The sequence below is a fragment of the Ursus maritimus genome, unplaced genomic scaffold (genome assembly GCF_017311325.1).
Source record: "Ursus maritimus isolate PB19 unplaced genomic scaffold, ASM1731132v1 scaffold_28, whole genome shotgun sequence".
NCBI classification, from domain to species: Eukaryota; Metazoa; Chordata; class Mammalia; order Carnivora; family Ursidae; genus Ursus; species Ursus maritimus.
In genome coordinates this window covers 37,831,196-37,846,272 of record NW_024425341.1, presented here as the reverse complement: position 1 = coordinate 37,846,272, position 15,077 = coordinate 37,831,196, and the positions used below count along the sequence as shown (strand labels likewise).

At 43.0% G+C, this 15,077-nt stretch overlaps 1 long non-coding RNA gene across 3 annotated transcripts in view; it reads left to right on the top strand.

The window, feature by feature from the left end:
- Nucleotides 1–15,077, top strand: part of LOC103680960 — a 168,786-nt gene that overhangs the window by 148,639 nt on the left and 5,070 nt on the right. For all 3 annotated transcript variants that reach the window (XR_573196.2, XR_573197.2, XR_573195.2), the window contains exon 3: nt 7,628–7,722. This is a non-coding gene — a long non-coding RNA (uncharacterized LOC103680960). The remainder of the gene's footprint in view (nt 1–7,627; nt 7,723–15,077) is intronic.

Below are 15,077 nucleotides of genomic sequence, written 5' to 3'. Positions count from 1 at the left end.
GAGTATGGCATTCAAAGCCCTTGTTTCTTTGTCGATTTTTTGCATGGGTGTTCTATTTCTGATAGTGGAGTGTTGAGGTCCCCTACTACTAACTTATTTTTATTCACTAGTATGTCCTTTATTCGGGTTAAGAGTTAGCTTTGTTATCTTGTTAGTGCCTGTTGGTAGCTATATATATTTTATAATTGTCATATCCACTTGTTGGATACATCCTTAGAATAATATAGTGCCCTTCTGTGTCTCTAACTGTAGTTCTTTAGTTTAAAACTCCAGTCTGTCTGATATGAGAATTGCTACCCCCAGTTCTTGAGGTCCATTGGTGAAAGATGGTATTCCATCCTCTTTCTTCAGTCTGAATGTATACCCTTGGTTGAAATGAGTCTCTTGTAGACATCAAATGGATGGGTCATGTCTTTCTATCCAATCTGCAACCCTGTGTCATTTATGGGAGCATAACATTTACATTGAGACTGGATTATTGAGAGATAGCGATTTTAACGATGCCATGTTGTGAAAGTCTTTGTTTCTATCGATTGAGACTTTCTGTTCTGTATCACTCTTTGGTCTTTACCTTTATAGAATCCCCCTTAATATCTCCTGTAGGGCTGGTTTTCGTGGTTACGAAATATGCATGACTTGAGCGATTCGCAAAGATCTTTATTTCTCCATCAATTAATGCACTCGTTCTGCTGGATAAAGATCCTTTTGTTGCATGTTTTTCTCTGAGAGAGTTTTAAAAATGCCCCCAACCCTTTCTCTCATTCCAGTCTGTGTAGACAGGTCTGACGTAATTCTGATCGAGGCTTTGCCTTTGGTATGAGAAATTTCTTTGCCCTGGCCGCTTCAATACTGTATCCTTGGATCTATATTGATGGTAATGCACTCATGACGGACGTGGTGTAGGTTTGTCATGGTTGAGCTTGGGAGGGGTCCCTCTGCCTGATTGACACGAATGTTTTGTTTCCTCTCGCTAGATTAGGGAGTTTTCAGCTACAATTTGTTCAAATATCTCTTCTAGACCTCTGCTTTTTTTCCCACTCCTCGATGCCAATGATCGCATTGTCGAACGTTTCATTGAGTCAGCAACTCCCATACCACACTTCATGAGCGGGATTTTTTTGAGTCCGATTCTATTTTAGCTTTCTACCAACCACATCCCTCCAATTTGTGATCATTTTTGCCTGGCTGTCACCTGGCTCAGCTAGAGCTCTAGTTTTGACTGCATTTGGTCATAGAATTTTTAATTTCTGCCAGATTTGTCTTCATTTCGCCAATCTTAGAGATTCTATATTCTCATTAACATTTTCGTAATACTTTTTTCAAGCTCCACACATCATTGACCATTGCTGCCTTGAATTCCATTTCTTGAGTAATTTCGGTTATATCCATATCCATTAGTTCTGTGGCAGAGGCCACAGACTCATTTTCTTTTCTTTGCTGGGGGGGATTTCTCCTTCTCGTCATTCTGATGAGGAGAGGTTGTGGGGTTGTCCAGAGCCCAGATTATTGACTGGGACCCAGACCGTGTGCCCTTGTTTTATAGGGATCTTAGGGATGTGGGCTTCTTGATTTTTCAGCCTGCCTTCTGGGGGAGGGGCCTGCCAATACTCAGGCAACCCTGTTTGGGTAGAGTCTCCGTGTCCCCTGTGAGGGGTGATGGGGAGGGGCACACTGTGAGCCGGTCTTTCCAGGCTTTTGTTCTCTGGCGGCTTTCCCTGGCGGTTTACTGTGCCTCTTCTGAGAGTCAGAGCAGCAGTGGCCGAATCTCAGCCTGTCGCAGAACAGAGGGATCGCGGACCGTTCTCCACTGATGTTCTGGCCACTTTAACTCTGTTACTGTTGGTGCTGCTCAACCCTGCAGCGTCCCGGGATGTGCGCCCCACACCCAGCGTCCAGCCCTCACATCCAGGGCCGTTGCGTCTCTGTCCTTTGTGTTTCTAACACCACCAGCCGCCAGCCGCCCCCACGCGCTCCCGTAGCTCCCGATCTCAGTCTGGAACCAGTGAGTGCACCGGAGCTCCGTGAGAAGTCTGGTCGCCCGTTCCCCGGCTCACGGTCTCAGTCTGTTCTCTCGGGGGTGCCGTTCACGAGTCCGCCCATTCCCCCGTGCAGGTGGCTACCGCTTTCCGGTGCCCGATCGCGGTGGCTCCCTCCCCCTTCCATTTATCTTCCGATATCTGTGCGCGGTTTCACAGCTCCCCGCTTTGTACCTCAATACTCAGTGCTGGAGATGTTCATTTGTAGAGATCCAGATGTATCTTCCTGCGTCTCGGGCTGATTCCGTGGATGTTCGGGCTGGTCTGGTACCTATCCAGCTCGACTCGGGACCGGCTGAAAAAGGGGTCCCCTACTCCTCCGCCATCTTAACTCCCTCCTTTCTCTTAAGTCCCTTTTTTGATAAGAACTTTAGTGTAGACATTACAGATATATGTGCAGGACAAGCTCAACCCAACTACTAGTTTTCATGAAAAAATCCTTAAGACTTCCTCAAGTGATGCTGTTGCTGGCATAGAAGTTTTCCAACCCTCGGTGCTCAGTCATGGTGCCCTGAGAAAAGTTGAGAACATCCAGAGGAGAAGGACCAACTTTGTATTTCTTACACTGAACGGGCACAAGCATCGGTTTTGGGAGACTGCTGTGCCTGAACCAGTTTCTTCCTGAGATTGAACAGAAAGCAGTGGTTTCTGTACCCCCAGAGAAGCAAATGAGCACCCCGTGTGAGTGCATGAAGGGACAGTTAGCAAGCCCAAGTGAAAGGACAACCAGGATGGGTTTCTTTGGGGTGGGGAAAGGAGAAGGAATGTGCAGGCAGCACTTGAAGGCAGGGGTCTGATCCGGTTCTAACCCAATAGGCAGAGATACCAGAGTGAAGCTGAGGGGAGAGCCCATCTGGGTGAGAGAGATGGTATTTTTAGGGCCATTCACAGACTACCTTCTCTGGCACATATGCTGCTTTCTCTGTGTTTTGCTCATCACCTTAACTACTGCAATGCCAATATATTCCCTTACTTTTTTAAGAAAGCCACTTCAGAAACTTTTCCTAGAGAGCCCAGGGTATCCCCCTCCTGGTCTCCCACCCTGTCTCCTTCCCTGTTGTCATAGCCAGCATACCTGGCCCTGTTGCTCTGGGCATGAAACCTGTTTTTTTTTTTGGGGGGGGGGGGTGTTCGTTTCTTGTTTTTTAAGATTTTATTTATTCGTTTGAGGGAGAGACAGAGCACAAGGAGGGGGAGAGGCAGAGGAAAAAGCAGACTCCCCGCGGAGCTAGGAGCCCAACCTGGGGCTCGAGCTGAGGAACTTGAGATCATGACCCAAGCTGAAGGCTGACACTTAACCATTTGTGCCACCCAGGTGCCCTGGAACCTGTTTTAGCTATTTTTTCCTAAACTTCCAAGCCATCCAGTCATTATTTTAGGTGTAATTGTCACAAAAATAGATGTATATAAAGGAACCATAATTTTAAAGGATAGAACTTAAATAAGAATTCTTTTACCTCTTACCATTATTGTTGCTTTTGAAATTTTGCTTTCAAGTTACTTAAATCCTGCTTAAACGACACGATCTTACTTACTATTAATTCAGCTCCACAATTCCTTATCCACAATTTCAAAATTCAAAACTAAAACTGTTTTCCTAAGTTTGGTGCAAACTTACATGGAGGCCAGAACGGCCCCACACTGCCAGGAAGTTACTTTTAGTCTTCATTTATCTCCCTTAGTATGAATAATCTCATGTTACATTACAGAAATATTAATTGATTTGCTTAAGGAGTCCTGCCTCAAACTCCACCGGCGTGTCCCACAACACAGAGTAGGTGTAAATTATTACTTTTGTATAAAGCCAAAATCTAGATTTCCAAAACATATCTAGCCCTAAGGTGATAAGGAATTGAAAATCTGAATGATTTTCAAAATACTCCTGTAGCCAGGAGGCATAAAGTCAAGTCTCAGTGTAGCCGCTGGAGAAGCCGCTGGTTGCCCCAGTCGTGTTCCCTCTGAGCGCCGGGCCACACAGAACTTCAGCCCTTGCTCGCGGACGTGTGGGCCACACGCCCAGGGGATTCTGAGATGAAGGGCACCTGAAGAAGCTGCTGTGTCTCGCGAGTCAAAGTACGTTCTTGCCCTGGACTTCAACTTTCCCATACCCCAGGCTCTCACTCGCTTGAAACGAAGTCGGAAGCCAGGGGCTGGGGGTGGCGGAGAGCACTCTGCTGGCCTCGGTCCATGCGTGACTCTCTAGGGCAGAGGCCGCTTGATTACCAAGGACTGTTGCATGAGAAAAGGGTAAAATTCTGTTATTTAACCTGGTTTGAGGTGACTTCGTTACAGCGCTTGGCCTGTCTTGAAACTGCTGCAGCAGCCTAGGCTCAGGAGATCGCCAGCTCGAAATCAGCATGTGTTGGTGTAACAGGCTTTTCATTACTTTCAAAAGAAAAAATTTGTCCACAAACTTTTGTGTAGGTTTCTTAATTTAAATAAGATGGCCTTTCAGCTCATTGATTTTTTTCCCTCGCTCTCATTGAATCTTAATTAGCATGCAAAACAATTAGCTGGTCAGCCTTGACCCAAATTGACAAAATTGTTTTCCTTTCCTTTGTTTCCAGTCATTTAATAGTAAGTTTCTTAACTACCAACTTTTCTCAAATAGTTTTTGTTATTTCAGGGTTTTGTTTGTTTTTTTCCTCTCAGGTGAAGCAGAGAGTTCGTAGTCCTCAATGCTGTCACTGTGTAGATCTCAGTAGAAGGAACAGACAAAAATAATCTTGAATCTCTTTTTTAAAAGACCTTTTTAAAGAATGATAAAATAATAAACATGTACAAAATCCGTTCTAATAAATTCTGGGGATCATTTTTTCTCTTGATTGACTTCTTGTGATTTCCCCATCAGTTCCTAAATCAACCACCTGTTATTAATATTCTAAAGGCAAACATGCGACCCAAGATGTTGACGCTCTGTCCAATTATACCAGGATGTCAGGGACACACTGATGCACACCTCCTTCTGCCAGTCAGCAAATCCTCAGTCCTACTGAGAAAACTATTGGTTGTTTCAGGATCCAGAGTACTAATACTCAGTTTGAAATAGTGTTGGTATCCTCTGGTTACATAACCAAGAGGATAAGATTTTACTAGAATGATCCTCAGCTTTATGACTGAATTTTTTTGTCATTTAAAGATGTTATGTTTTGTGCCCCAAAGATGTAAAAAAAAAAAAATTTTTTTTCACCTGTGCTGTTTAACCAAATGGAGAATGGAAAAAGAGAGGAAGGAAACTCAAACTGGGCAAGGAAAAAAAAAAATTGAATCAATTATAACATGTTAATCCTTCCCACTTGTAATTTTTTTTCTCTTAGAAATTATTTACAAATGAATTATATACCTTAAAATAGTACCTTGATTCCAATGCTATTTCAACAGACCTTTATCTGACATTCTTCCACCTTCCTGGTCTGCTGCTTCTTTAAGCTAAAGGCAGAATTTCTTCTAAAGCTCATACTTGACCCTACGTTCTTGATCCTGTCTTTACTAGAATTAAGTGATGCTGTCTTACAATTTCAGGTGTCAATTACGTGTATGACAGTAGTTACTATGTACATGACAATCAGTGTAACAATCCTTCCTCAAGCCTCAACCTCAAGCTGCAGCAAAACTGATTTTTATCTCTAAAAATCAAAGGATTCACTGTTCTCATACTCATATACCACATGCTCCATTGTTCAGTTAAACAGGGGCGCCTGGGTGGCACAGCGGTTAAAGCGTCTGCCTTCGGCTCAGGGCGTGATCCTGGAGTTCCGGGATCGAGCCCCACATCAGGCTCCTCTGCTATGAGCCTGCTTCTTCCTCTCCCACTCCCCCTGCTTGTGTTCCCTCTCTCACTGGCTGTCTCTATCTCTGTCAAATAAATAAATAAAATCTTTAAAAAAAAAACAAAAAACAGACCGGCTCCTTGGGGCGCCTGGGGGGCTCAGTAGGTGAAGCATCTGCCTTTGGCTCAGGTCATGATCCTGGGGTCCTGGGATGGAGCTCTGAGCCCCACGTTTGGGGAGGGGGAGGTCCCTGCTCAGTGGGGAGTTTGCTTCTCCCTCTGCCCCCCCCCCACAAACTCATGCTCTCTCTCTTACTCTCAAATAAATAAATAAAATCTTACCAAAAAAAAAAAAAAAAAAGCTGGCTCCTTCACTTAGCTGATTTCTACTGAAAAATAATACAACCCAGTGGTTAAAAAATGGGTTCTGGCGTTAGTAGACCCGGTTAGAATCTAGTTCTTTCACTTGACAGATGAGTGGTGTTTGTAACTTCTTTAACCTCTTACAGGCAGTGGAGATATTATGCATGGTAGTTGGCCTGTAATAGGTGTTTAATAAATGTGAGAAATTATTTTCATCTGGGATATATTTGCCAAGAGAATATCTTATTAGAGATAAAACACATATGCATAGAAAATATCTCCGGCAGTTCTTTTTGTCTTGACCTCATAAAAACGCCAAAAAAGTTTCAAAGCAATGGCTCAGGGTATCTGAGTGGGCTTGTTTAAGCACCAAGCTGTAATGATTAACCATGGGGATAGAAAGCCAGGATACAGTCCCCAGAGGACCAAGCATCCAGGCAAAGGATAAGAATCTGAATGCAAACACAGAACCAAGATATTGCCCATAAAGTGAAAGGTAAAGATGGTAAAGATGAGAAGAAGTATATAAAACGGAATCTGATTTCCAGCAGCACAATGCTAAAGCCCTACTAAGAAGATCTGGTGTCTTCCACAGCTTGCTCCTTTTAAAGACTTATTCTTAGCCTCTTACCCTATAGGAGATAATGAGAAAAAAATAAATCAAATTATTTGTCCAACTCCTGAAGAGTTAATAAGTATAGCTTTGTACATTAAGTATGTGAAGGACTTTTTTTCCTGCAACTAAGATAATGGTTAAAAATTGCAGACTTGGAATTAGACCACCTGAGAAGAAGGAAGGCAAATGTCATGAATTGCCTTGTAATGGATTAGTATTTAAAAAAAGATCCCAGAGATTTTCAAGAGCAGCAAAGAGAGGTAGCAGGAATTTGGAAATAGAGAGACAATTGAGAAAAGTTTGGCCTATGATGATAAATGAATTGAGGAAAGTCAAAAATATATTTAAGGAAAAGAATAGTTCCCATCCCAGTGAAGAATTTGTAGATGAGAAGCTTGGAAGCCAGGTCAGCTTTGGAAGGTTCTAGAGGCCACCAAGCCAGAGAAGGTGCTCTACCGCCATCTTTGGAGTTACTTTGCTGAAAGCCAATATCCTAAGCTTTAGTTCCTGAGGGCAACAACTTAGCCTTGGCTGTTGATAATTTTCCTACCGGAGAAAGCAATCTTCCTTTGATGGTCTTCGTGGGTCTCAAGATTTCTATCTGCTGTATCAACATGTCCAAAACTGATTTTTTTCTCCTCAACTCTTTTGTGTCAATACGCAAACTCCAAGAAACGGACACCAAAGGGAATTAAATGTGCCGGGATTTTATGAAGGCAAATGCTGATGAGGTCAATAGTATGCAGATAATTGTCCAACAACTCGGTCTCTACAGGGAGAAGACCTGATTTGTAATGTTTGTATATTGCTTGTTGTAATTACTCCCACTGTAACCCATTTCAGGCTATCAACATGGTGTCCCTGAGCCCGAGTTGAGAAGAGATGCACGCAATCCTCTTGAGCCGGTCCCAGCCCAGTAGGATCCAGCACACCCTATTGTAAGTGCAACAGGGAGGGGGCATGCTAAGGCTGCAGCCCAAAGTGAAGGAGAGAGGGAAAGAAGGTTGGATGGGAGTTTGGATGACTGCTTAGGCCAGCCAAAGTTGGCCATCAGAGAAATTCTGTCTGTCCCAGGTCTTCCACGTGCATTCTCATGGCTGCCATACGTTTCCAACTTCTTTCTCCCACTGAAACTTGTTTCTGTTTGAATGCTCTTACCTCATAAAGGCTAAGCATGGGAACAATGACTTTGATAAGTTGACCAAAAGCATGTAAGGAAGAACGAGTCAGCCCATCAATTAAAAAAAAAAACTGATGTCCAAAATAAGATGAAAATTTATAAATGGAAGTCAATCAAAGTAAAAAGTTGTAAGTAAGCCAAATGCTGAATAAAATAAGACAAACATAACATTTTGTGGAAGACTTACACTGAAATAAAGTGACATACACATGAGCACTTACATTTCAATTTAGAATAACAAGCCCTCATTTAAATTTCTATGGGCAAAAGAATCATAAGCTAGACATGATTTTAAAATAATGATTATAGTATGCGGACATGTCAAATACTACTTTCATTTGTTAAGTTAGAGGAATGCACCCACATGGATTTTTTTTTTAATAGATAATAGAGAGATTTAAAATGAAAGTCCAACAGAACCCTGTTCCTCCCCTCTCCTATTCAGGTCCTGGTCTCCAGGGTTGTTGTGATGGACATTTTGATGCATCTCCCAGATCCCCCAGCAAAGAAGGCCTTGCTGTCCTTGTTGTGGGGAGTACCATGGGCAGATAGGCTGCAGCTGTGAACCCCTTCAAGAAATGCCTCAGTGGCAGAGAGCCACCTTGCTCAAGGGCACTCATATGCAGTGACACATCACATCCATGCCACATCGATGAGGCCTGGGCCAACTTGATCCCACTCTGGATGACTCTAGTCTAAAAGGCCATTTTAGCTCCAGAGCTCTTCCTGTGCTTGACCAAGGCAGTCTGTCACAGGGCTTCCATCTCAGCTAGACTTCTCCCTCTGCATATTCCTGCTTCCTTCCGCTCCACTGAGAAGGCCGTGGTCAAACTCAGAGAAGCAGAGAGCAGAATGCTGGTTGCAAGGGACTAGGAGAGGGAGAAATGGGGAGTCGCTCATCAGCAAGGATAAAGCTTCAGCTATACAAGATGGACAAGTTCTAGAGATCTGCCGAGCAACACCATGCCTATGCTTCACAGCCCTGTACTGGGCACTAGAAGTTTATAAGGCAGTAGGTCTCATGTGGTGTTCTTACTATAATAAAAGTAAAAGGCAAAGAGAAAAGAAAGAAAAGAACAGGGAAATAGGGGTATTTTACAAAAAAACATCATGTAAACATGTAATTTAACCACTTAGAAAATATATATCAGGTTTTAATACAAGAAGGAAGGAAGGAAGGAAGAAGGAAGGAAGGAAGGAAGGAAGGAAGGAAGGAAGGAAGGAAGGAAGGAAGGACCTTGATCTCCAAAGCATTCCCTAAAAAAAATAAAGAACCTGCATGCTAAACTCCTACTCGGCATCCGCTCCCGTAGATTGGGACCCAACCTGCAATGAGAAGTAGCCACTTTTTCAAAAGTTTTTACTGAGGTACAATTTACATACAGAAATGAGACATCTAAATTTCCAGCTCAATATATTTTCACAAACTGAACACAAGATGTAATCAGATAAGCAGAGAACATCTCCAGCACCTCAAAAGAGACAACACATTTCAGTTACTCTTTAAAATGTCTCATCAGGGGCACCTGGGTGGCTCAGTCGTTAAGCGTCTGCCTTCGGCTCAGGGCGTAATCCCGGCATTATGGGATCGAGCCCCACATCAGGCTCCTCCGCTATGAGCCTGCTTCTTCCTCTCCCACTCCCCCTGCTTGTGTTCCCTCTCTCGCTGGCTGTCTCTATCTCTGTCAAATAAATAAATAAAATCTTAAAATAAATAAATAAAAAATAAAATGTCTCATCAAATTTTAACTGAGTGTAACAGTTTTTTAGATGGATGCAAAGAGAAGGAAGAAAGGAGAAATCTTACATTATTGCCTAAGATAGTGCTCAGAGCTCAAACGAATGAAAAAGAGATTTAGACTTTAAATGCAAAGCTTAGAGTATGATATGTAGTATAATACTGTCCTCAATATTTATATTGTTTAAAACTGACCCGTGAGTGATGCTCATTAACAGAGAAGGGCTCGTTTTGAAATAAATAGGATGCATGAGCCACGACAGGGTGTCTGACTCTGCAGGGAAGCGGGTACGTGTGGGGCGATCCCACCACGCAGCCACCAGGCCGTCCTCTGTGGGTTCTGCAACTCGTCCTGCTCATCTTTTACCTCCCCAAGTGCAGCAACAGCGTCCAAGAAACTCCTGATGAGATTCTCTTCTCAAAGCAGGCGTATGGAGCCCGTTCTTCATTTCCAGAAACTGGAGAATTGGAAGACAAGGAGAATCGAGGGATGGTAGAGTGACAGCTCGAAGGAGAGGGCACAGTTTGAAGCATCAAGGAGAGCAGAGACTTGAAGAGAAGCTAAGCTCCCTCCAGGACCCTCCTTTTACCACATCCCCTCACCACACATGTCACACAGCACATACCACAGACACACACATAGCACACTACACACATACCACATTTCACATATACACACACCACATACACGACATTCCACATATCACAAACACCCCCACACACACCACACATAACACACCCTGTTCACATTTCTCACCCACTGGGCAAACTGCCTCTCCTGAGCACCCTGGACATTTATTTCCCATCCCGATGGTGAGCTGGCGACCCCGACGCTCTGTGAAGAGAGGCTCACCCTCACCAAAATGAAATGGAACAGTACTGGTAGAGGAAGAATTTCCCTTGGAACCAAGTACTGTTAAAAGCACAACCCAGGGGGAAAAAAACACCTGCTCTGAATATTGCGACTTATAATTCAGAAGAGTTTACCATTTGAATCATGAACTGGAAGAGTCAATGAGTTCAATAGAAGGCAATGTTTGAAATGCTCAAGGATTTTTAGGAAAACTTCCTAAGGGATGAGGAGAGAGAACTAAAATTAGGAATGCAAAAGGTCCAGCGACATGCTTAAAGTAGAGCCTCCATCAGGAATAGGAACCAGGACGTCCAGGTCAGGAAGGCAAGTAGGAGAAGGCAATATTCTGAACTCAGAGTAAGTTCATGGTCAGAACGGCAGGAAATAGAGCCACAGAAGGCAGTATTCAAAAATGCAGGGTCGGGCTAATGGAGATGCCAAAGCTCGGAAAGGACCTGTTAACGATTAGTACCTCTTTCATAGTTACCCTTTCAATCAGGCAGTGTTGTAGCTGTGTTCTACCATTTGCGGCAACCGTCCGCTGAGGCACGTAGGCTGTGGACCCCGTGGTGCTGATGAGGGCGCGGAGAGGGCGCACGTCGCCCAAGGCCACACGGTTAGGAAGCGGTGAACCTAGGAGGTCTCACTTTCCTGCCTGTGCCCATTGTCTCTGCATCCCGCCAACCCAGAGGCCGATACACCATGAAAATGGGTAAGCGGTAGCTTCACGCCCCTCACTGTCTGCGACCTTTAAGACCCTAGACTTCGTAACTTTTTATCATTTTATCTTAAAAATGACTCCCCCCATTTGTACAAGCTCCAGGCTTTGCAAAGTTGGCTCCTTCGTGCTGCCTGTCAGTAAGAAAGCTGTTAGCAGGGCACCCCAGGTCGGTGAGCCGCCGATCCTGTTGGTGTTATTTAGAGCCCTGCGGTGGGGGAGGGGCGATGCCGTCCAGACTTCTGCACGTGGTGGCACACATCTAACATGTTTTAAAAGGAGGAACTCCCTCGCAGCTGGTGGTGACCATTGCAAGCCCCACCTGCAGGCTGACGGCTCAGGACGCCTCTAATCCGCCAGAGCACCACTGAGTGAGGTGAGGTGAGTGGGGAAGCCTGCGCCCCCCGTTCCGCTGGGTGCAGTGCTGTGAGGGCTAGCAGGCCTAAGGATCAGCCAAGTTCTCACCAAGTCCTCAGAGCCCAGAGCAAAGGTGTCAGATTGCCAAGGAATGAAAATGAGATTACTACCGTAAAAGTAGTTTCTATTTTTATTTTCTCTTTATTATATTGATTTATTTTTTAGTTTTTATTTGAGTCCACAGTGATTTAACATACAGTGTGATATTAGTTTCAGGTGTATAATATAGGGATTCAACACTTCCATATATCACCCAGTGCTCATCCTGACATTGGCCCTCCTTAATCCTCATCTCCTATTTAACCCAACCCCCCAGCCACTTCCCCTCTGGTAACCATCCATTTGTTCTCTATAGTTAAGAGACTGTTTCTTGAGTTGTCTCTCTCCCTTTTCCTCTTTGCTCATTTGTTTCTTAAACTGCACATATTTTCGAAATCATATGGTATTTGTCTTCTTCTGACTCACTTTGCTTAGCATTATACCCTCTAGCTCCATCCATGTCATTGCAAATGGCAAGATTTCACTTTTTTATGGCTGAACAATATTCCATTGTATATATATACCACTTCTTTATCCATTCATTGATCAGTGGGCATTTGGGCTGCTTCCCTAACTGGACTGTGTAGTTAATGCTGCTCTAACCATAGGGTGATGTATCCCTTTGAATTAGTGTTCTTGTGTTCTGTGGGCAAATACCTAGTAATGCAATTGCTGGATCATAGGGTAGTTCTACTTTTATTATTTTAATATTAATTTACTTTAAAATTAGGTAATATATGCTCACAAGTGTGAAGGTGAAAAGGACTTTCATAAAAGATAAGAAAACAGTGCATAGAGATTTTCTTTTCCTTCAATCGAATTTTATGTTAACACTTTTCCCCCTAAAATAGGACATCTATTTGGAAATATTTTGACGATTTTGGTGCCAATGTTTTCCACATTCCACACAAGCTTTCTGTGGCTCTTCTGTCCCCTTTCTAATAAATTGCAAAATGGAGTCTCTAAGGGAAAGTGTCAGGAAGGGAGGGGCTAAAAAAAATTCCTCATGCCCCATGGATTAATTGCTTTTCTGTGTTTTCCCATAATCATCATAACACATACCTATTTTCCACGTTTTGAGATGAGAAAGCAAAGGCTCAGAGTGTTAAAAGAATTTGTCAAAGTGGAAACAGTTACCTTGCTGGGAAGTTACATGTTCCAGCTAAGGGCTGTTAATTTCAAAGCCCTAGCACTACTGCCCAATTCCTCCCAGAATGGGATTTTTTGAAATAAATGCTGTGCTTCTGGCAAGACCGTAGGGCAAGAGGAAGCACGTCCTCTCACTTGTCCCAAAAACGTGTGTCTGCATCTTCAGTGTGGAAATAACAGTGAGTAAAAGCTTCCAGACTACCTGCAGCGCACATAAAACTTGTGTAGGGGATCGCAGAACCTGCAAACATGCCTGCAGGATCCACGGGCAGCTTCCATGCCCGCAGGAGACACTCTGGTGAGTAAGTACAGATACACCCAGAGGTTTATGCGCATGCGCATTCATCACAGCGTCATGTGTAATAGCGACCAGTGGGGACAATCTAAATGCCCCCCGGTAGGGGAATGATTGAATAAATTAGGGCCACTCACATAATGAAATATTACTGCCAATAAAAATCATATTTTCCAAGACAATTACATTTAATGCACGATCCTATATTATTCCTGGATGCTAGAAGACTGAAAAAAAAAAAAAACAGCTATAAAGAACATTACAAGGCTAAAAGGCTAATTGGGAAATTTTTAATATGGATAATTTACCAAATAATATCATTTGTTGAAGGTTGAATGTAAAAATAAATGTAATTTAACAAAAGTGGGTTAATTTTTATAAAATACATACTTACATATTTAGGGATAAAAAGTCATATTTTGAAGAAATATCTTATGTTAAGAAAGATGCTCAAACATAAAATTAAGATAATTTTCATGTTGCTTAAAATACATATGCATAGAAAACAAAACAAAACAAGACTAGAAAGACACCATAATATAAGCATAATATAAGCAATATAAGTGAGATCATATGCAGTTTTTAAAATTTTCTCCTTTGTACATCTTATGTTTCTTGAATTTTCCTACTGGGCCTACTATTAATCTGTTCCCACACCTTTAAGGTATATGCACAGGGAGAAATTCAATAGTAGAGAAAGGTTGACTGGGCACACTGCTGGGCTGTATCACTACGAGGGCCTTGTAAAGTATCCGAAGTAAGATGAGGTGCCGAAGTCAGTACTAGAAGCACAATAGGTCAAAGTTACGTTGTTGGGGGAGGGGCAATTAGAGCAGGAGGGTAGATAAAGACCTCATGTTAAGCGTTAATGGGGTTTTATTGGTTAATTAGATTTCAGGGCAAAAGATGTATAATACTTTATTTTATTTTTATTATTTTATTATTTTTATTTTTATTTTTAACTAGGCTCCATGGCCAGTGTGAAGCCCAATGTGGGGCTTGAACTCATGACCCTGAGATCAAGACCTGAGCCACACAGGTGCCCCATAATATTTTATTTTTAAGGTACTCTAGGACAAGCAAAGACAATTTTTTTAAAAATTAAAAAATCAAATTGCAATCCTGTGTGGGAGATCACTGTTGATGTCCTCTGCCCTCAGGAGTCGACATACCACCTCTCCTCTAGCCAGTAGGTGGAGAGGGAAATGGCTGGGATGCTGGATTCCATTTTGTGATGTGTACTACGAGAGGCTGCTTGTGACTTGCTATCTCCTGGGGAAATCTTCCACGAAGGAAGGGGTAGAAGAGAGATTTGGGAAGGAGAGAAGGCGTTAATAGGACGGAAAGGGGATAGTTTTGAGTAATGGTGGCAGGTCCCATGTGGGACACCATTCGTATTTGAAAAAATGTCTTTGTCAAATGTTCAAAGGCACAGGCAGAGAGACCAGGCCCTGGAGCAATGCAAGGGGGTGAGTTTGCCATGCAAGGGAATGCACCTCTCAACTGCTGATTCCAGCTACTCTCCCTCCCATCCCCACCAGAACGTCTGCTGGCTTGGAGTTTAAGTCGGGAAGCCTTGAGTGAAAATTTTCTTGCCATTTTTTCATGGTTGCTTATGCAAACTCAGCGGAATAAAAATAGGATAGATTCAATCTTCCGCACACACCTGATGGGTGGCAGGACCATACAGACAATGATCCGCATGGGATGACTTTGCCAGAGGAAAAAAATAGGCTGGTTTCTTTGATAATACCAGCGCCTTTGGGAGAAGGGGGAAAAAAAGAGCTACCACCTCAGCTACACCACAATTTAATACAATGCACACTAAGTTAAAATGTAGGACCTTTCCATTCATTTATTGAAATTTTTAAAAATCAATGTGGGCTTTTTGTAATTGAGAAAGA